The sequence below is a fragment of the Miscanthus floridulus genome, chromosome 18 (genome assembly GCF_019320115.1).
Source record: "Miscanthus floridulus cultivar M001 chromosome 18, ASM1932011v1, whole genome shotgun sequence".
NCBI classification, from domain to species: Eukaryota; Viridiplantae; Streptophyta; class Magnoliopsida; order Poales; family Poaceae; genus Miscanthus; species Miscanthus floridulus.
In genome coordinates this window covers 105,550,632-105,572,058 of record NC_089597.1, presented here as the reverse complement: position 1 = coordinate 105,572,058, position 21,427 = coordinate 105,550,632, and positions in this window count along the sequence as shown.

Here is a 21,427-nt window from a genome sequence, read left to right as displayed (position 1 = left end):
CTTACAATTAAGGAAGATCTCACCTATGAGGAATTTTTGGTAAAGATTTTGGAGACAGCAGAAAGGGTTACGAGGAGCCAAATTATAAAGATGTGTAAGATTCAATGGAATCGGAATACAAAAGATGAGGCTACTTGGGAAAGAGAAGATGATTTGAGAAAAACATACCCACAGCTTTTTGAGTAAGCATCGTCCGAATCTCGAGGACGAGATTCATTTTAAGGGGGTAGAAATGTAACACCCTAAAAATTGCATCATTTCAAAATAGGTGAATTTGATTTAATTATGCATTTTGTGAGCATTTACATTTAGAAAAATAATAACTTTGTTAAAATTAAAATTAAATATAAGGTCTACATACATTTATGTGCATACATGCTGCTGCATATTTTATTTGTGATGCTTTGGTTTGATTGAAATTTGCAAAAGAATCAAAATTTGAGTTTAAATTGGATTTGAAAATGTGTTAAGAAAAATGGAAAAAAGATTTTATTTTCTTCTTCCTTTCTCGGTTTTTGGCCCGAGCGGCCCACTTCTCCTGCTCGGCCTTTTCTTCCCTCACAGGCCCAGCTCGGCCTTAACGCTTTCCCCATGGCCCATCCCGTAGGCCGACCCAGCATAGCCACGTCCGCGGCGTTTCCCTCTCCCGTCACCTATGTCGCTGTCACCCGGCCCCATGCATCAGCGACACTGTTCTTCTTCCCCACGTGTCTCCGCCTCGGACACGGCTGCTGCTGCCCCAGAGTTCGCTCTGCCTATGCCTTGATCCTTGCCGTGTAGCCTAAGGCTCCCTGGGCCTTAAATACCAGTTGCCCGCGCTCGTGCCGCCCTATCCCAAGCCTTGGAGCCACAGCCGTCTTCGCTGATTCTTCGCATTCGCCAAACCCTAGCCACCATCACCACCTAATTCACCGATGCGCCACACACCACCCTCCGTCGCTCTGTGCCTTGGTAAGCTACCTCGTTGGGCTCACCATTTCTTCCTCTATCTCCCAATGCCTTTAGTTTGCTATTCTATGGCTCGTGGGCCCTTCTTCAAGATCACCGACGAGTTTTTCATGACCGGTCATGGCGTCGCCACCGCTTTGCTCGTCGCTGGCGGTCATCCCCTCCTGATTTATTTTGGGTCGTCCGATCTTGATCCAGCGGCCGTTATCTCGCCATACCGATTCACCCGGCCTATTTGCAAAAGAACCCCTAAAGTTTTCTATGTGTTAACCCACAGTCCAAAGCATATTCCTAAAATATGTTTTCTTCATTTGATAACATAGTTTTGTCGGTTAGATCTAAAATTTGTTTTCTCTATTTATAGTTTTGCCACTAATTTTATTTTAGCCCTAAAATCTTCGTTTTAACTCTGATTTGATCTGTTCAAGTTGCATTAGGTTCGTAATTATGTGATCTACATGTTTATACTACGGTTAGGTATGTTTTCAACTTTTAAAATTTGAGGTTAGATTTAATCTATTATTTTAGGGGAAATTGGCTGGCGGACACCCATAGTGGTGGTCGTTTGCTGACGGACACCCAAAGTGGAGCTGTATGCTAGAAGACACTCTGGTTTGTTGTAATTATGCTAGAGGACATCGTGGCCCGGTTTCAGCCAGTTGAGGAGAGAGAAAAATTTGTTTTGGACATCTAGTGCCCCTAAGCCACACTTAGGTCCGCCCCAACCTGGTCTAGTTGGACCCAACGGAGGGGATGACGCCGTTGTACCCCAACGCCAGCATCCACGTGCAGAAGCACGGGCTCTGCTCCCACGCCACGGTGTTGCCGTAGCCATCGCCACCACCGTCTCTGGCCTCATCCAGGAACCCCAGGAGCTCAACAGCGCGCAGGTGGCCGCGGGCGCGCTCCACGTCGTCGTGCACGCGGGTGGTGAGCGCGGCGGCGTTCCTGAGCTTCTCCAGCGTGGCCAGAGCCAGCCATGGTGGGTACGGTCAGTGCCGAGCTCATAGCCTGGGCAGGCGTGTGTCGACGGTGCATGTGCTGGGCGTGGGCGGACGGAGCACGAGCTGGGCGAATGGAGGTCACGGTCGGCATCGTGGCCTAGGTGGGCGAATGGAGGTCATGGCCTGGGGCAAGCGAGGGTGGCCCGGTGGCCTCGCCAGAGCTAGCCATGGTGGACGCAGCCGTCTTCATGGATGGGCTAATGGCCCCGTCAAGCTGCATGGGCCTTGGCCCCGCAATCACGCCTGTGCTCGTGGGCATGCGCGTGCTGCACGATGCAGCAAACGCTAGCCAAGCCATGCGCCATGGCTCATGCAGCCTCTGCTCGTGGCCTGCCCGAGCGGGCGGCCCTGCTCGGCTCTGTGAACGCAACCAATGATGGCTTTCGACCATCGTGGCCTCGTGCCCATGGCCGGCAACAGCTTCCACGCAGGGACGGACAAGCGTGCAGGGATGGCGCCCTTCCTTTCTCCCTCGCAAGAACAGAGCCGGGCGTCGTCATGTAGGTAATGGCGCATGACTGTACTACTAGCCATGGGGAAAGCCTCGATTGAAACCCAATGAACGTGAGGTCTGGTTAACCGGCTGGTCCAATAACGTTTGGGCTCATCTCCATCCTGGACGCCTAGGACACCACCACGTTCCACGCGTGCGAGTCACACACCTACGTATTGAACTTGCACCCGTGCCGCGCCCTCCACCTGCCCGCAACGTGCCTCGACCCGTCCCTGCCGCCGTCAGTGCTGCGCATGCTGGAGCACTCGCGCTCTAGCTCCTGCACCTGGCTTGCCATGCTGTCCATGTCTAGCCGCAGCACCTGGCTCTCCTGCGCTAGCGCCGTCGCCCCTCGCCATGCCGCTGCCTCGCTGGGGCCTGCCCGAGGAGCGCCACCGGCAGAGGGCACGAGGAGCGTGCTCGTGATGGTATGCTGAAGCTGCAGCTGCTCGAAGAAGAGCACCTGCAGCACCACTATGGGGGTATTAACCCCTATACCCTTACGGCTAGGCTTGGGCTGGCCCGGATCAGAGGGTCCGGTCCACCAAAAGATGACGCGTGGCCTGGCTAACCTGTTCGGAGTCCCGCGCAAGGAGTCAAGACAGATTTGGTGATCAAGCAAGACCCTGGTCGGTTAGAATAGGAATCCTTATCCGGCCACCTATGGCAATTGTAATTGGCTAGGATTAGTTTCCAGATCTGTAACCCTACCCCCCGGACTATATAAGGCGGGTAGGGGACCCCTCTAAAAATCATCTCTTATTGACATACAGCAAATACAATCAGACGTAGGACATAGGTATTACGCCTTCTTGGTGGCCGAACCTGGATAAAACCTCATGTCTGTCTTGCGTCACCGTCTTGTTTGTGGCTTGCGCATCTGTCTACCGACAATCTACTACCTTGGGCATACCCCTAGGTAGACTGCCGACTATATTTCGTCGACAGTGGCGCGCCAGGTAGGGGATATGCGTACTGCTCTCCAAGCGAACAAGATGGTCATCATCCCCAGCTCCATGGCTACACTGAACGGCCTCACATTCACCATTGGTTAGATCACCTGGACCACCGGCTCCGACGACTTCATCGCCATGACCACGGAGGAGGCACGGATTCAATCTGCGTCGACTGCTGCTTCACCTGCATCGGCTACGGCTCCGACCACGGTGGATACGGCTCCGACCACGGTACATCTGGCTTCGACCACACCCGCATCATCTTCAGCCACACCGACAACCCATCGTCCGCTTCCCCGCTACAAAGGGAAGCAGATTGATAACATCGACCTGCTCGACTCCATCGATCGGGTCGGCACCAAACTCGCTGAAACCCTAGCTCTGGTAAGTTCAATTCAAAGTCAACCTAATGAGCAGGTAACCGCTCCCCACAATAGATCTACCTAACCAGCTCGGGCTAGTCATCCTGCACGACTCAGTACAGATCTCGTGGTCATATCTACTCCTGAAGGGCGCTCCGCTCATCGCCGGCTAGCCTCTGCGACAGGTCTCTGGCTCTTCGAGTACGAAGCCTCAATGGAGAACTACCAGGCCTAGCCCCACGGCCTGTGAAACGCTGCCTCCAACTACACGTATAATATACAACACCGCTCGGATCTGTGTTTTATACATCGACCTCGGCCGAAGCCACGCAACTTCATCAACATGATCCAGATTGAGGATTATCAAGAAGGATCCGTCCACACAGTCCAAGAGGGTGACTCCAGCTCCTCATCTGGCATCGCATCTAATGCCTCCGTCCACACTAAGCTCTAGCATCACGACGATGAAGGCGTCGAATACGATCTGGATATCCCAGACCACGCCCTAGGGTTCCCACAATTCCCGTCTTTCCCACCAAGGCGAGGGGATTTGATCAATGTTGTCAGTAATGACGAACCACTAGCAGTTGGCGAAACAGAACAAGAAAGGATTGCACGCGAAGCACGCAATATTGACCGGTTTAATCGCCGACAAATCGAAGCCGAAGCAGAAGAGGAGGCATGACGCATAAGGGTCCAGCCACGCGACCTCAACAATGCCTTCGACAGGGTGGGGGACAAATAGGTCTTCAGGACTCCAAGTGCCAACGTAGCTATTGCTATGGTGACAATGCAATGGCTACCCAATATCCTGGAAACCCAGGCCGTTCGCGATGAAATAAAAGCTTATCTGACGGCTGCTATGGCCCAAACCGCAGAGATTGTAAATCAAGCCCGGGCTCTATCCGTCTCAGTCAAGTCAAGCCACAGCCACCAGTACTCAAGTTGCTCACAGCCACCCAACCAACGTGGCTTGCGCAACAATGATCCATCAGACAACCATCAAGGCAAAAACGGTGGCCATGATGGTGGTCGGGATGACAACCGCCGTCAGGAGGACAACCGCCGCAACGTCCGAGAAGACAACCGTCGAGACAACCACGATAATCACCGCGATAACCACGGTCACAGGGCTAATCTAGATGGCAACCGAGATCGCCGCGATGGCAATAACGATCTCTGCCATTACCTCGGAGGACGTGATCTGCGTGATCGCATCAACCAGAGAGCCAACGATCGTGCATCCCATGAAAGCTATCGCCGTATGGAATATGATACTGCCCACGGCCCGCCGGGTTTGAAGCAGTTTACTCCGCACCTTCGCCAAGTCATATGGCCTAAGAACTTCAAGCTTGAAAAACTTCAGAAGTACGACGGCATGGAGAACCCCAAATTATGGGTCATGCTCTACGAAACTATGTGCAGATCAGCCATGGCTAATGAGCACGTCATGTCTAACTACTTCCCAGTCGATGTTGGCCATGCAGGTCACCAATGGCTGGTCAGCTTGCTGGCAAACTATTTTGATTCTTGGCAAGAGCTCAAGCAAGCCTTCATCGACAACTTCATTGCTACTTGCGAGCAACCCGGCAACAAATATTATCTGTAGCGGATCTGAGATCGGAAGGATGAGCCACTGCGAGAGTATGTCCGGCGTTTCTCAGAGATGCACATCAAGGTCCCATCAATCTCCGACAACGAGGCAATTGAGGCTTTCATCACTGGCCTACGCTTCCACGATGCCCTAAGGGAGAAGCTCCTCCGCGAGAGACCTGAATCAGTTACAGCGCTCCTGGCCACTGCTAAGAAATATGCAGACGCCGACGATGCTAAAAAGATAATTATCGAAGAAGCAGCAAGGGTTCCACGCTCTGACCACCCCCCACACCACGACGACTACCGCGGTAACCGTGGTCAGAACGACAATTTTGACCGCCGCAACCAGCGCAACGACTCCCGCGATCACCATGACCAACGTAAGCAGCGGCGTAACCGCCGTGACGATTACAGGGGCAAGCGTGCTCGGGAAGACGACGGCGAGGTCAACACCATTAAAAAAGGTGGCAGACGTCGTAACGACGAAGAAGACTACGCCAAAGCATTAAAAGGGCCCTGCCAGCTCCATCCCAAGTCAAACCACACCATGGAGAATTGCCGCGTTCTTAAGTCTATCTACACACGTCAACAGGATCTGGATACATCCGACAAGCCTAACAACACAGGGGAACAGCGCAACGAGGATAATGACGATGAAGACGTAGATCCCCGTCACAAGTACGTTAAGCCAACCGATCGCGTGCACACCATCATTGGAGGCAAAGTGTCCATCGAGACCAAACGAGAACGCAAGCTGCTCGCCCACGCTTGCTTGAACGTGGCCAACACCGACAACCTCATCGCCGATCCACGGCTCCCTCCTTGGTCTCACCGTGAGATCTCCTTCAGCAGAAAAGACCAATGGGCCGCAATACCTGAACCAGGACGTTTTCCCCTGGTCCTCGATCCTTGTATCAACAAAGTTCAATTCGACAGAGTGCTGATTGACGGCGGCAGCTCTATCGATATACTGTTCAAGAATAGTCTGCTGGCCCTGAAGATAACCCAGGTGGATCTCAAGCCATACGAGGCACAGTTCTAGGGTGTTCTCCTCAGACAGAGCTCTACACCTCTCGAGCAGATCACGCTACCTATGCAATTTGGGACCCCGGACCACTTCCGCACCGACTACGTTAACCTCGTGGTCGCTGACTTCGACGGCACCTACCATGCTATTCCTGGTCGACCATCACTCACCAAGTTCATGGCCATACCTCATTATAGGTATCTGGTGCTCAAGATGCCTACCGAGAAAGGAGTTCTAACCCTCAGGGGTAACATATATGCAGCTTATACCTGCGAAGACGACAGCTTTAAAATAGCAGAGGCTCACGACCTCTCTATTCGCATGGTGAAAGGATCTAGGATGTCGCCTAGAGGGGGGTGAATAGGCGTTTCTAAAAATCAACACCTTTAAATGCGGAAACGATTAGTAATAGGAGTTTCCAAAATGGAAACTCCAAATCAAAGTAATACAACCCCTCACAAGTTAGCCACAAAGTATATAAAATATACTAGATAAACCTAGGGAGCCAAACAGCTGCAACCAAAGAGTTGAATCAAAATGCACTAGTCAGTTAATGTCGGAAGTCCCGACGTTTGGGTCAGAACTTCCGACGTGTCAGAAGTCCCGACAGTTTGGGTCAGAACTTCCGACGCAAACTGTCAGCACTTCCGACCCTTACGGGAAATGAACTACAAGTGCTAAAATGAACTTTGTGATGTTGATAACTTACAAACCCACTTCTTAGTGGTAAGGTAAGGTGTTGGGTTACTCTCTTGACATTGATAAGCCACCACTCCGTAGATCGAGTCCCAAACCCTAAGAAATAGCTAGAGAGAGGGAGACAACCAAATACAAGTAATTTCAAGCAAATCACAACAACAACAAGCACGCGGGAGACAGGAATTTATCCCGAGGTTCGGTAGCCCCACAAAGGAGTTCCTACGTCCTCGTTGTTGAGGTGACCACTTAGGTCGGAGTCTCTTCCACCTCCTTGCCTCACTCAAGGATACCACAAAGGTCACTTGAGTTTCTTCACTAGAAAACAAGGGTAATACAAACTTCCCAAGGCTCTTCCACAAGATGGAAGCTCTTGGGCGACGCCTAGCCGGCTAGGGGAAAATCCCCAAGAGTAACAAATGCAAATCAAACTGGCTTGACGAAGAAATCAAGTGCTCAAGCTTGCTCCAAGTGTTTTTCTCACTCAATCCACTCTCCAATCACTCAAACCCTTTGGGAATCGAAGTTGGAAGTAAGGGAGTGAAGAGAGGGGAGCCTAGAATGCTTGGGGGCTGTTTGGCCGAGTGTTTGTCGCAATGAAATGAGTGGGCAATGGTTAGAAGTGAGGAGAGGGGTATTTATACCCCAAGTGAAAATCGAACCGTTCAGATCTACGTCGGAAGTTCCGACGCAGATCCCGGGACTTCCGACGAATGAAGAAAACACTGTTCACAACAGGTCAGAAGTCCGTGTGTGCAAGTCAGTGTCGGAACTTCTGACAAACGTCGGGACTTCCGACGGTCATCACTTCCGACGTACGTCGGGACTTCCGACGGGCACAGTTAATCAAACAGCCAACACCGCTGAGGCCGGGACTCCCGGCTTGGGTCAGGTCAGTGTCAGAACTCCCGGCGAACGTCGGGACTTCCGACGGTCGGGACTTCCGACACACGTCGGGACTTCCGACTATCGGGAGTTCCGACACACGTTGGGACTTCCGACGTCCACAGTCACCGCGCAGGCTGTGACTGAGAGTCAGCACTTCCGGCAAGAGTCATGACTTTCGACTGTCGGGAGTTCCGGCTTACGTCGGGACTTCCGACACCGACAGTCACAGAAAATTATTCTATGTGCTCGTGAAGTGCTAGAGTGTCTCTCTTTTGATTTAATTAATATGCTTGAGCACTCTATCTTCCTCAGACCACCTAAACTTGCATCCCTCTTAATAGTACGGCATTCCTATTAACTCAAATTTGAAGTATAAGGAAATTAAACCTTTTGAGTTGATCTCTTTGAACCGAAGCCGTGTTTTTCCAATCTTCATCAAGTGAGGGTGCCAATCATGTTGATATTGATCTTTTCACTTGAGCATAGCCATCTTGAGCACGTGACTTGATTCCATTCATCAAATATGAATAACTCTAAATGCATCAAGTCACTTCCAATGCTTTGTCCAATATAGGTTTGATCCTCCACAACAATATGACCGTCGCAGCTTGATTAGTACCTCAACTAAATGCAAGTACTTCCTTCTTCACCCTAGCTAGGTTCTTCAGCCGCCAAGCCATCGCTTGCCCTTCACCCTTGCTTAGTACCTCGAAGCCTTTCCTTGCTATCTTCACCATCTCAAGCCATCAGTCACATCTTGTGTTGAATCATCCATTCATTTGTATTGTTGTCTTTTTCATTTCAATTTAGCAAGCTTCAGATATGAGACCATTCCATATGCAATCCCTCATGTCTCATTAATTAATTCTTACTAGCTTGCTTTCACATAGATCATTGAAATCCCACAATAAATAAGCCTTTGCATGAATTCCATTTGCATTGTTGTCTTGTGCTTGAACTAGATTGTTTATACAACAATACATCATTTTGGCTTTATACAATTTCATCAAGTATCTGTGAGATAATCAATTTCCTGTCTAACACTTAGCAAACATGTTAGACCTTTAATCGTGTTGTCATTCAATCATCCAAAACTCACTAAAGGGCTAGATGCACTTTCAATCTCCCCCTTTTTGGTGATTGATGACAACCCGATTAAAGCTTACAAAAAGATATAAACAATTAGGCTTTTGGATTCAATGATTTATGAGAGGCTCCCCCTTAATGTGTGCAATATGAATTGAATTCATAACTGACCTCAAATGTCAATTTGCACATACTAAAACACATAGGAGACCCCCTTAAATCATTGATCCGTGGGGTGCAAGTGCGTGTCAAAATTAAAAACCGTGATGCATATGACATGATATTTCACACAAGACTAAACAGAAAGCATCACACCATACAAAGTCACTCTAAACCATGCATGGTCCTTATGAAGGTAAATACATCATATATATCACACACATAGCACTCATCACAAAGATTTCTCAAGTCATATCTCTCCCCTTGTCATAGCTAGTCTCCCCCTTTCCTAGCTAGACACAAGGTTGCATTCTTGAAGCTTTAAACATATCTCTCCCCCTTAAGCTTTCATCTCTCTCCTCCTTAAGCTTTAATCATACCTCTCCCCCTTTGTCATCTATCGCCAAAAAGGGTCACACAAAGCACAAAGGGTGCTTAAGGTTAAAACTTTGTACTAATCTCTCCCTCTTTGTATTAACCTCTCCCCCTTTGTCATCTTAAAGAGGTTGTACTTGTCACTTGTTTGCAATTCAAAATAGATCAAGTACATGGGTTCACTAGCTCATGAACAAACTCATATACTAACCACTAGATCATATAATTATTCAAGCAATAGTGGTAGTCTATGAATTTAAAAATTTTCATTTGTAATGCATGATCCTATAAGCATGTACTATATGCACTAACCGCATACTAGTAAGGGATGAAAAATGATCATGCACAATACAATGATACCTTTGCTATGTTGGAGAGGAAGATAGTCATATAGATTTCAATTCATTTCTCCAATAGCATCATGAAGTCCAATTATAAGCTTGGTGAAGACCAATAGATACCAATTCTTTGAATTCCTATTCTTCACCCATATGAATTGAGAATCACTAATGATCAAGTGCACTCTTCTTGTTGTGGTTGGCTTGCTTCTTCTTTGATCATTGCTTGCTTGAGAGAACTAAAAGATGCACCACTTGTAATACCACTTGAATTTTAATGACTTGTTCTCTTTTGGGTGTTGCTTGCTTTCTAGATCAATCTCTTGATTTTCTTCAACCAAGTACCTCAAATATTCCTTTAGATTACCACTTCGATTTTAGCCATCCAAGCCTAGGGTGAAGTGACCTCTCTCCAAAGAACCATCCTTGATGCTCACTTGAAATAACTTAAAAGAGAATCACTTGATCCACTTGAAGGATTTTGTTTGATTGATCCATATTGTTGGACTTAATTTGATGAATAACTTTGAATCCTTCTTTAAGTCATTTTCTTTCTACTTGTTTAAGTCCTTTTCTTTCTATCAAAAGATCTCCAATTTTCACTAGAACTTAAACTCCATCTTTATCTTGATCTTGGTCTTGATCTCTAGCTTGAGTACCAAATGTGTAACAGACACACTCTTCAAACAAATTGTCTTGTACTCATCATTTGTCATGCTTCTATCTCAAACCAAGACCAAAACATAGGTACCTCAATCACTTATAGATATGATTCTAATTTGAGGACCTTTGAATCTAAGTGACTTTTGATCAATCCAATAATTGTCACTTTCCTGATAGATTCTGTACTCTTCAAAGAATAAATTATATCTCCCAAAGTACATATCCAAAAACCATGAAATTTGGTGAAGATGTGACACACTAAGTCTTCTAGTAGCTGTAAAAATTTTAGCTTCTTTTGACTTCTATATTGCTACCAGATTTCACATCTTTTCACACTGCTACATGCTGAAAACTGCTGCACTATAGCTGACAAGATCTACTCCAAATCCGAAGTATCACTCATCCAAATCTCATGAAATTTGCACAGCAACTAATACCATAAGTGTAGAGCATGCAGACCAAATTTCAAGCCAATACAAATAGATTTGATTACTCAAACATGTCTATGATCACTGCTAGCTCAGATTTTTAATATTGGACAGATTTCAATAATTGAGCTATTTTTCTCTAAATTGAACCAAACTTGAAATCAACTTGTTTGAATACTCTCACAAGACATATGTCCATTCAAACCACTTACTAGAAGAAATCTTATGGACATATCCAATCAAACCAACTTCAAACTTGATTACTTAAGCATTTAATCCATTCAAACATCTCATAGCAAGCAACATATGCATATATATCCAATTCAATTAACTCATATGCACCCAAATAAACTTTGATCAACAAGAGATATACCTTGATAGCTTATGATCATCTTTGCAAGCTTCAACTCCACTTATTTGTAGGCCTTCAAATATATCAATAAATTCCCACAACTTGAATATGACACTTGTATGTTGATAGCATATGGACTTCACTCAATTTTGACTTGGCATTGGGATAGAATTGTACTAGGCTTCAATACTTGACTCAACATAAGATGAATAATAATAATTCCATTGAATCAAGTCTCCAATGCCATGGTACCTACAAACGATCATCCACTTTTCGATGGTACCCAAACTAGTTTGGGTCCTCTCATGTTAGACGCAACATACTTAGGAATAGCCTTAGTATGAATAGTAGAATTTTTTTTTTTGCAATACTAACCAATAAGGTACCATAACAAACCTTCCTAGGCATAATATTTGCATCAATTGAAATAGGCTTAGGATTCTCATTTAGGGGACATGAATTAGCCAAGAATTGATTTTCTCTTTTTCGAATATTTGGCAAATTTATGATTTTTAAAACTTGAGAGAGATTTTAGTGGGACATAGGGATATTTATAGACTTGAGAGAACCATGTCACATGTGATTAGGCAAATAATCAACCAAGGGTAGCAACAATCACAATATGACATGACTAGGTCACAAAGACCAAAAAACCACATGATTTTCAAAAAACCACACCACCTACACATGCTAGTTAGGGATTTTGTAAAACATCTATCCTATATCACACAAATGCACACACTAGCATATAAAGGGCCTTAGATGCACTTACAATGCACGTATGTAAATACATACCTTTGCCTTGAGCCCACAATATCACCATTGAGATAATACATGGCATGACAACATCATGTTGACCTCATTTGTCAAATAATCATACCATATATGAAATCAATTTTCATCCAAAGGACTACAAATAATGCTAGATAAATTTGTTAGTCCACAATATCACCACTGAGATAATACATGGCATTACAACATCATGTTGACCTCACTTGTCAAATAATCATACCATATATGAAATCAATTTTCATCCAAAGGACTACAAATAATGCTAGATAAATTTGTTAGTCCACAATATCACAATGGTGCAAAATAGAAACTGAGCTCCCCCTAAATAAGTACCACAAGTAATTTGAATGACTTTCAACAAGCACTTTATTCTTTTAAGAATTTAGGAGTCAATTTTCTATTTTGACCAACACAAAGTAATTTGCCATATTTAAATTTCGTTGAGACATACTCACAACCCACTTAGGTTTGATAGATCACAAGCTTCTGAGCAAATTAAGGATATATGAAATCATATGGATCAAACCTCAATTGCATCCCAATTAGTGCTCTGGTTCCTGCCATACCAGACACGTCCGGTAGACATACCGGACACGTCCGGCATGTGAAGAACATAAACACTTTTCCTTTCTACGCTGGCCATACCGGACACGTCCGGTAGGTGCAAGACAGAAACAATTGAAGCGCTGCTTGTGATTCTTCATTTTAGCTCTAGTACTTCTTGTATGCCTGCATCTGAACAATTGCATTGCTCTACTAGAGAGCCATTAAAAGCATCACATGGCAAACATGATAATTATTAAATGAAACTAATTAGCCACTTCCAATTATTTCATAAATATGCTTATTTGTGAGCCATTGAGCACTAAACACAAAGTGGCTATCCTATAAGGTTTTTAGGTACTTGTTATTAATGGTAGAGATGAAGTAAATGATATGGTCATTGATTTATCTTCGGGTCAACCATCTATGAGATTATGATAAGAATTGATTGATAGATTGAGTGAATATTGTCAAATTGTTTGCTCAACCACCCCGAAGCTTTCATCTCACCACCAAGTACCTACATTATCAACCTAAGCACATTTTGGTACCCAACTCTTGTTGGGTCCTTTTGGGTTAGTCAACAAGTGCTTAGGCACCCAAATGGCCTTAGTACTAGTTTGTGGTGAACACATCACCTTGCTAGTGCTAACTCCATTTGAGGTCTTCCTAAGCATATTATCATAAACAAATGTGTTCGGCTTAGGGACGTTACCTTTTGGGCAATCATAGCTTAGATGCCCCTTTCTTCCACAAGCATAGCATATGCGACCTTTGTTTGCTCTATGCTTGTTTTGCTTGTATGGACATCCATCAACCTTGTGGCCCATCTCATTGCATCCATAGCATCTTCTTGTTGCAACTTGGGCTTCCTTTCTTGACTCTTGATATATAGGGCATTTCTTGGTAGGATGCCCCAATTTCTTGCTCATGAGACAAGCGCTTTGTCCATCACTCTTCACTTGCTTGGCCTCCTTGATTGAAACCTTTTGAGTGGCGGCTTCAACCTTGTCGGCGCAATTCTTATGTGGACACGTAGCCCACTCATGTCCATACAATCCACAACCATAGCACATCCTTTTTTTATATTTCTTGCTCTTGGTTGTGTTGGCCTTGCTTGAAATGTGATTCTTTTGTTGGGTTTTGGAGGAAGCAAGGTTTGAACCCTTCTCAAGCTTCTTCACCATGTTATCACGGTTATCTTGAGAAGGTTGTGCTTTCTCCTTACCCTTCAATCGAATCACATCTTTCTTTAATCTTTTCACCTCTTCTTTGAGCTCTATGTTTTCTATAAATTTTTGCTCAATCGAAGATTGGCTTGCTTGAGAAGCACACTCATTAGCACAAGAAATATTCAATTGAGATTGTGTACAAGTGAGTGTGTAAGTGGGAGGTTGAGATGATTTTACCGTTGTAATCACAACCTCATGAGCCACCTCAAGCATGATGCTTGATTCTACTAATTCTTCATGAGAGCACTTGAGATGAACATAGTTTGTTTGTAGCACATTATATTTGCTTGAGAGTTCATCTAATTTTGCCTTGAGCTCAAAGTTTTCCTTCTCTAGTTGTGAAACACTAGAAGAGGAGTTAGTAACTAAAGCATGCTCAATTGATAATTTTTCATACCTCTCATTTATGGCCTTTAGCTCTTGCAATTTGGAGATGAGAAACTTTTCTTGATTTTGAAGTGATTGCTCTTGTTTCTCATTCTCTTCCTCTAGCTCATCATTCTTCTCAACTAGCTTCATGAGAATGAGCTTGTCTTTGTTGCTTAGATGATCAAGAGTGTAGCTATCTTCAATTTCAACATCACTCTCTTCTTGATCATCTACTCGTGCTATCTCCTTGGCTTGATCTTTCTTGCTAGCCTTCTTCCTGCTTTTCTTGGCCATGAGACACAAGTGATGAGTATCATGAGATACTGAGGTTGACTCATCACTTGGCCGCCACCGGGCTTGAGCCTCATCATCACGGACTGTCTGCTGTCCGGTTGCCTCGGCTTGCACCTCTTGCTCCGGCTCGGCGCTCTTGAGGTCTTGTGAGGCTTCTTCGCTGCATGAAGACATAATGGACATATTTTCCATTGACTCGACCTCAAGTGCATCATCGCATTTGGATTTTCCATATAACTCAACGAGTTTGGTCCAAATGAGATGAGCACTCTCCGGAGGTTGTTGTCCATTGAATATTGCCTCATCTTGAACCTCTGCACTCAATGTACTCAAAATGATATTAATAGCATGAGCATTGAGTTGCACGCATATCTCTTCCTCTTTTGATAAATTCTTATAGTTGCTCCAATCAACTATAGGAAGAGGTATGCTTGCAAACACAATATGCTCAACAAGAGGACTAATATCTCTAAAAGCATTGAGTACATGAATTGACCAAGGTAGAAAGTTTGAACCATTATTTTGGAGAAGCACCGGCTCCAACTCGATAGGCGTCGACATCCTTTTCTCACGGCGGTGAAGCTTTAGGTGAGAACCTTGCTCTGATACCAATTGAAAGGATCTAGGATGTCGCCTAGAGGGGGGTGAATAGGCGTTTCTAAAAAATCAACACCTTTAAATGCGGAAACGATTAGTAATAGGAGTTTCCAAAATGGAAACTCCAAATCAAAGTAATACAACCCCTCACAAGTTAGCCACAAAGTATATAAAATATACTAGATAAACCTAGGGAGCCAAACAGCTGCAACCAAAGAGTTGAATCAAAATGCACTAGTCAGTTAATGTCGGAAGTCCCGACGTTTGGGTCAGAACTTCCGACGTGTCAGAAGTCCCGACAGTTTGGGTCAGAACTTCCGACGCAAACTGTCAGCACTTCCGACCCTTACGGGAAATGAACTACAAGTGCTAAAATGAACTTTGTGATGTTGATAACTTACAAACCCACTTCTTAGTGGTAAGGTAAGGTGTTGGGTTACTCTCTTGACGTTGATAAGCCACCACTCCATAGATCGAGTCCCAAACCCTAAGAAATAGCTAGAGAGAGGGAGACAACCAAATACAAGTAATTTCAAGCAAATCACAACAACAACAAGCACGCGGGAGACAGGAATTTATCCCGAGGTTCGGTAGCCCCACAAAGGAGTTCCTACGTCCTCGTTGTTGAGGTGACCACTTAGGTCGGAGTCTCTTCCACCTCCTTGCCTCACTCAAGGATACCACAAAGGTCACTTGAGTTTCTTCACTAGAAAACAAGGGTAATACAAACTTCCCAAGGCTCTTCCACAAGATGGAAGCTCTTGGGCGACGCCTAGCCGGCTAGGGGAAAATCCCCAAGAGTAACAAATGCAAATCAAACCGGCTTGACGAAGAAATCAAGTGCTCAAGCTTGCTCCAAGTGTTTTTCTCACTCAATCCACTCTCCAATCACACAAACCCTTTGGGAATCGAAGTTGGAAGTAAGGGAGTGAAGAGAGGGGAGCCTAGAATGCTTGGGGGCTGTTTGGCCGAGTGTTTGTCGCAATGAAATGAGTGGGCAACGGTTAGAAGTGAGGAGAGGGGTATTTATACCCCAAGTGAAAATCGAACCGTTCAGATCTACGTCGGAAGTTCCGATGCAGATCCCGGGACTTCCGACGAATGAAGAAAACACTGTTCACAACAGGTCAGAAGTCCGTGTGTGCAAGTCAGTGTCGGAACTTCTGACAAACGTTGGGACTTCCGACGGTCATCACTTCCGACGTACGTCGGGACTTCCGACGGGCACAGTTAATCAAACAGCCAACACCGCTGAGGCCGGGACTCCCGGCTTGGGTCAGGTCAGTGTCGGAACTCCCGGCGAACGTCGGGACTTCCGACGGTCGGGACTTCCGACACACGTCGGGACTTCCGACTGTCGGGAGTTCCGACACACGTTGGGACTTCCGACGTCCACAGTCACCGCGCAGGCTGTGACTGAGAGTCAGCACTTCCGGCAAGAGTCATGACTTTCGACTGTCGGGAGTTCCGGCTTACGTCGGGACTTCCGACACCGACAGTCACAGAAAATTATTCTATGTGCTCGTGAAGTGCTAGAGTGTCTCTCTTTTGATTTAATTAATATGCTTGAGCACTCTATCTTCCTCAGACCACCTAAACTTGCATCCCTCTTAATAGTACGGCATTCCTATTAACTCAAATTTGAAGTATAAGGAAATTAAACCTTTTGAGTTGATCTCTTTGAACCGAAGCCGTGTTTTTCCAATCTTCATCAAGTGAGGGTGCCAATCATGTTGATATTGATCTTTTCACTTGAGCATAGCCATCTTGAGCACGTGACTTGATTCCATTCATCAAATATGAATAACTCTAAATGCATCAAGTCACTTCCAATGCTTTGTCCAATATAGGTTTGATCCTCCACAACAATATGACCGTCGCAGCTTGATTAGTACCTCAACTAAATGCAAGTACTTCCTTCTTCACCCTAGCTAGGTTCTTCGGCCGCCAAGCCGTCGCTTGCCCTTCACCCTTGCTTAGTACCTCGAAGCCTTTCCTTGCTATCTTCACCATCTCAAGCCATCAAGTCACATCTTGTGTTGAATCATCCATTCATTTGTATTGTTGTCTTTTTCATTTCAATTTAGCAAGCTTCAGATATGAGACCATTCCATATGCAATCCCTCATGTCTCATTAATTAATTCTTACTAGCTTGCTTTCACATAGATCATTGAAATCCCACAATAAATAAGCCTTTGCATGAATTCCATTTGCATTGTTGTCTTGTGCTTGAACTAGATTGTTTATACAACAATACATCATTTTGGCTTTATACAATTTCATCAAGTATCTGTGAGATAATCAATTTCCTGTCTAACACTTAGCAAACATGTTAGACCTTTAATCGTGTTGTCATTCAATCATCCAAAACTCACTAAAGGGCTAGATGCACTTTCACATGGCCGAGACCATCCTCGATGCCAAGAAGACCTCGGCCGACCACCTGGAGATCCCAGAGCTCGAGGCTCCATGCAAGAACGTCAAGTCCAAGGAGCACAAGGTGATCCAGCTGGTCGACGGTGATCCTAGCAAAACGGCCCTTATCGGGGCCAACCTGGATCCCAAATAGGAAGATGCGCTCATCAAGTTCTTGAGGAGCAACGTGGATGTGTTCGCATGGAAACCTGTTGACATGCCTAGTGTACCTCGGAACTTGATCGAGCACTCCCTAAATGTCAACGGCAAGGCCAAACCTATCAAGCAGAAGCTACGACGGTTCGCTCGCGATAAAAAGGACGCGATTAGGGTAGAAGTTACATGGCTTTTGGCAGCCGGATTTATCAAAGAAGTGTATCATCCGGAGTGGTTAGCTAACCCAGTTCTTCTACGCAAAAAGAATAATGAATGGAGAATGTGCGTTGATTACACTGATCTCAACAAACACTGCCCTAAGGACCCCTTCGGCTTACCTCGCATAGACGAGGTCGTAGATTCAACCGCCGGTTGCGAGCTGCTTTCCTTTCTCGATTGCTACTCTGGTTATCACCAGATCGCTCTCAAAAAGGGCGACCAGATCAAGACATCTTTTATCATGCCTTTCGGCGCCTACTGCTACACGACCATGTCATTCGGGCTCAAGAACGCCGGGGCTACCTACCAACGCGCTATACAGGCCTGCCTCAAAGACAAGATAAAAGACGACCTCATCAAGGCTTATGTTGATGATGTAGTTGTCAAAACCAAGGAAGCACATACCCTTGTTGACAACCTGGAACGCACCTTTGCAGCCCTTAACACATTCCAATGGAAATTAAACCCAAAGAAGTTCATCTTTGGTGTTCCTTCTGGCATACTACTTGGCAACGTCGTCAGTCACGATGGCATACGCCCTAACCCGGAGAAAGTCAAAGCTATCTTGGACATGAAGCCGCCCAAAAAGGTGAAGGATGTCTAGAAGCTTACCGGATACATGGCCGCTCTCAGCCGTTTCATATCAAGATTAGGCGAAAAAGGACTACCGTTCTTTAAACTGCTCAAAGCATCTGAGAAGTTTGAGTGGTCGGAGGAAGCAGATGCTGCCTTCACATAGCTGAAACAATACCTTATGTCACCTTCGGTCCTCACTGCTCGTAGAGAAGACGAAACACTCCTGCTACATTACGGCGACTAATCGAGTGGTCTCCACTGCCATGGTGGTCGAGCGTGATGAGCCCGGCCATGTCTACAAGGTACAGCGACCAATCTATTTCATCAGTGAGGTGCTCAATGAATCCAAGACCAGGTACCCATAGATTCAAAAATTGATCTACGCCATACTGATAACATCCTGAAAGTTGAAACATTACTTCGACGGATATTGTGTGGTGGTCATGACTGAGTACCCTCTGCGAGACATCATTAGCAACAAGGATGCGAATGGGCGCATCATCAAATGGGCAATGGAGCTATGCCCCTTCTCCTTGGAATTCGCAAGCCGTACTACAATCAAGTCTCAGGCACTCGTCGATTTCATCGTCGAGTGGACAGACTTAAGCATGCCTGCCTCTCAGGGGCCCGACGAGTATTGGAAGATGTACTTCGATGGCTCTCTCAACATCGACGGCGCAGGAGTAGGAGTCCTTTTCGTGTCACCATCCAAGGAGCAGCTTCGGTACGTCCTCAGGATTTATTTCCCAGCATCTAATAATGCCGCCGAGTACGAAGCATGCCTACATGGTTTGCGCATTGCGGTCGAGCTCGGTGTTAAACATCTCTATGTCTACGAAGACTCGGCTTTGGTCATCAACCAACTTAATAAGGACTGGGACACGACAAACGAAAGGATGGATGCATATTATAAATCGATCAGAAAGCTGGAAGGCAGGTTTTATGGCGTCGAGTACACACACATGGTTCGGGACAAAAATCAAGCAGCAGATGCGTTATCGAAGTTAGGATCATCCCGAGCCAAAGTCTCACATGGCGTATTCGTCCAAGACCTGCTCACGCCTTCCATCGAAGAGGAAGATCCCATGGTCGACAAGCCTTTAGACAAGCAATTGGTGGCTACGGTTCTGGCGTCGAGCACCACCGAGCCACCTTTGACCACTCATGAGCCCGACTGGAGAGTACCTTTCATCAAGTACCTGACAGATGGCAGCGGTTACACTGATCGGACAAAAAACAAGCGCCTAATGCGTGGCAGTAAGAAGTATCTGCTCGTCGATGGCAAGTTATGGCACAAGAACGCAAAGGAGGAAATCTTGATGAAGTGTATAACCTAGGAGGATGGCGAACATCTCCTGGACCAAATCCACTCTGGCTCCTGCGGCAACCATGTGGCCTCAACAATGCTGGTCGGCAAGGCTTTCCAAGTAGGGTTCTATTGGCCGTCAGCGGTAGCTGATGCAGAGAAGCTACTGGTCTGGGTGGTTGGGCCGGCAACTTGCGGCCAATCCACACCAGGGGGTGGAGACACGAACACTGCTGCTCTGCCATGACCATTAATCTGGGAAACATAAAGGCGATAACACACTAAGTTTCTGTTACAACATAACACTACGGGTACAAGGAAGCATAATTTACCTTTAGGGGAGGTTGGGCCAGCTTGAAAGCGTGCTCGATGTCGCTCAACCTGACATAATTTGGATCAGCTAAGTTGAATAGCTCTCCAATCCTGGCTTTGACTTCTATCTTGTCGAGCGCCTCTTGCCTGGTCCTCGTTGGGTTTGCGCTACCTTGGTACTCGTAGCCGGGATGTACCCTCCTTTGGCAAGGCTAGATCCTTCGACTGATGAAGTTCCCGACCATGCTCGGACCGTCTAGTTTCTTCCACAGGATCATCCTAAGAAGTTCTAAGATCTATTCCAAGTGCTCGGGCTTCTCTGACCAGCTGTTCTTCTTCTCTAGAATGAACCCCATGTCGCATAGTGTGATCGTGTTTGGCTCTTCGTGGATGTAGAACCACTTCTTGTACCAGTCGTCCAGTGATGTGTTCCAAGGGCAGTGCAAGTACTGGGCCTTCATCCCGTCACGCAGATTGAGGTACACACCTCCGGCTATCTTCGAGCCATCGCTTCCTTTCTTTCGCAGACAGAAAAGATGGTGAAAGAAGTCGAAATGGGGCTGGAAGCCACCATATGCTTCGCAAAGATGAATGAAGGTGGAGACAAGAAGAATCGAGTTGGGATGCAGATTGCAAATCCCAATCTTGTAATACAAACAGAGCCTCTGAAGGAAAGGGTGCACTAGAACCCCAAAACCCCGCTTGAAGAAATCTTTGAAAACCACAATCTCACCTGGTTGTGGATCGGGGTACCCTTCTCCTTCTGGTGCACGCCATCCTGCGAGTGCCTTATTGTGGAGTACTCCCATGATGACGAGGTCTTCGATGGTCTACTCGTTGCTTCTTGACTTCCACCACTCCTTCGCCATGACTCCGGCTTTCTTCTGGGCATCACTCTTCGCCATGAATCCACCCTTGCTAAGGAGGTGGATACGGTGGAGGGGTGATTGGTGATGATCTTGGAGGTATAGGGTTTGGCAAGAGGAAGAAGAAGGTTGCAGCGGCGAATGGTAATGGGGATCGGTAAAAAGTAACTTACCAGTTCTATATTATAAATAACCAAGAGTTCTATCGTTTCGTCTGTCTGAGATTCTTGGGAGATGTGTGCACGCGCCGTAGACGGTTGTTTTCACAACCTCGAGATCTATGCCAATATATGCACCCCTTCGTTACCAGTGTACGCGCCTCTTCGTTGCTAGTGTGAGAGGGCCCACACTAACGCACCTCCTTACAGGTGCCAAGCG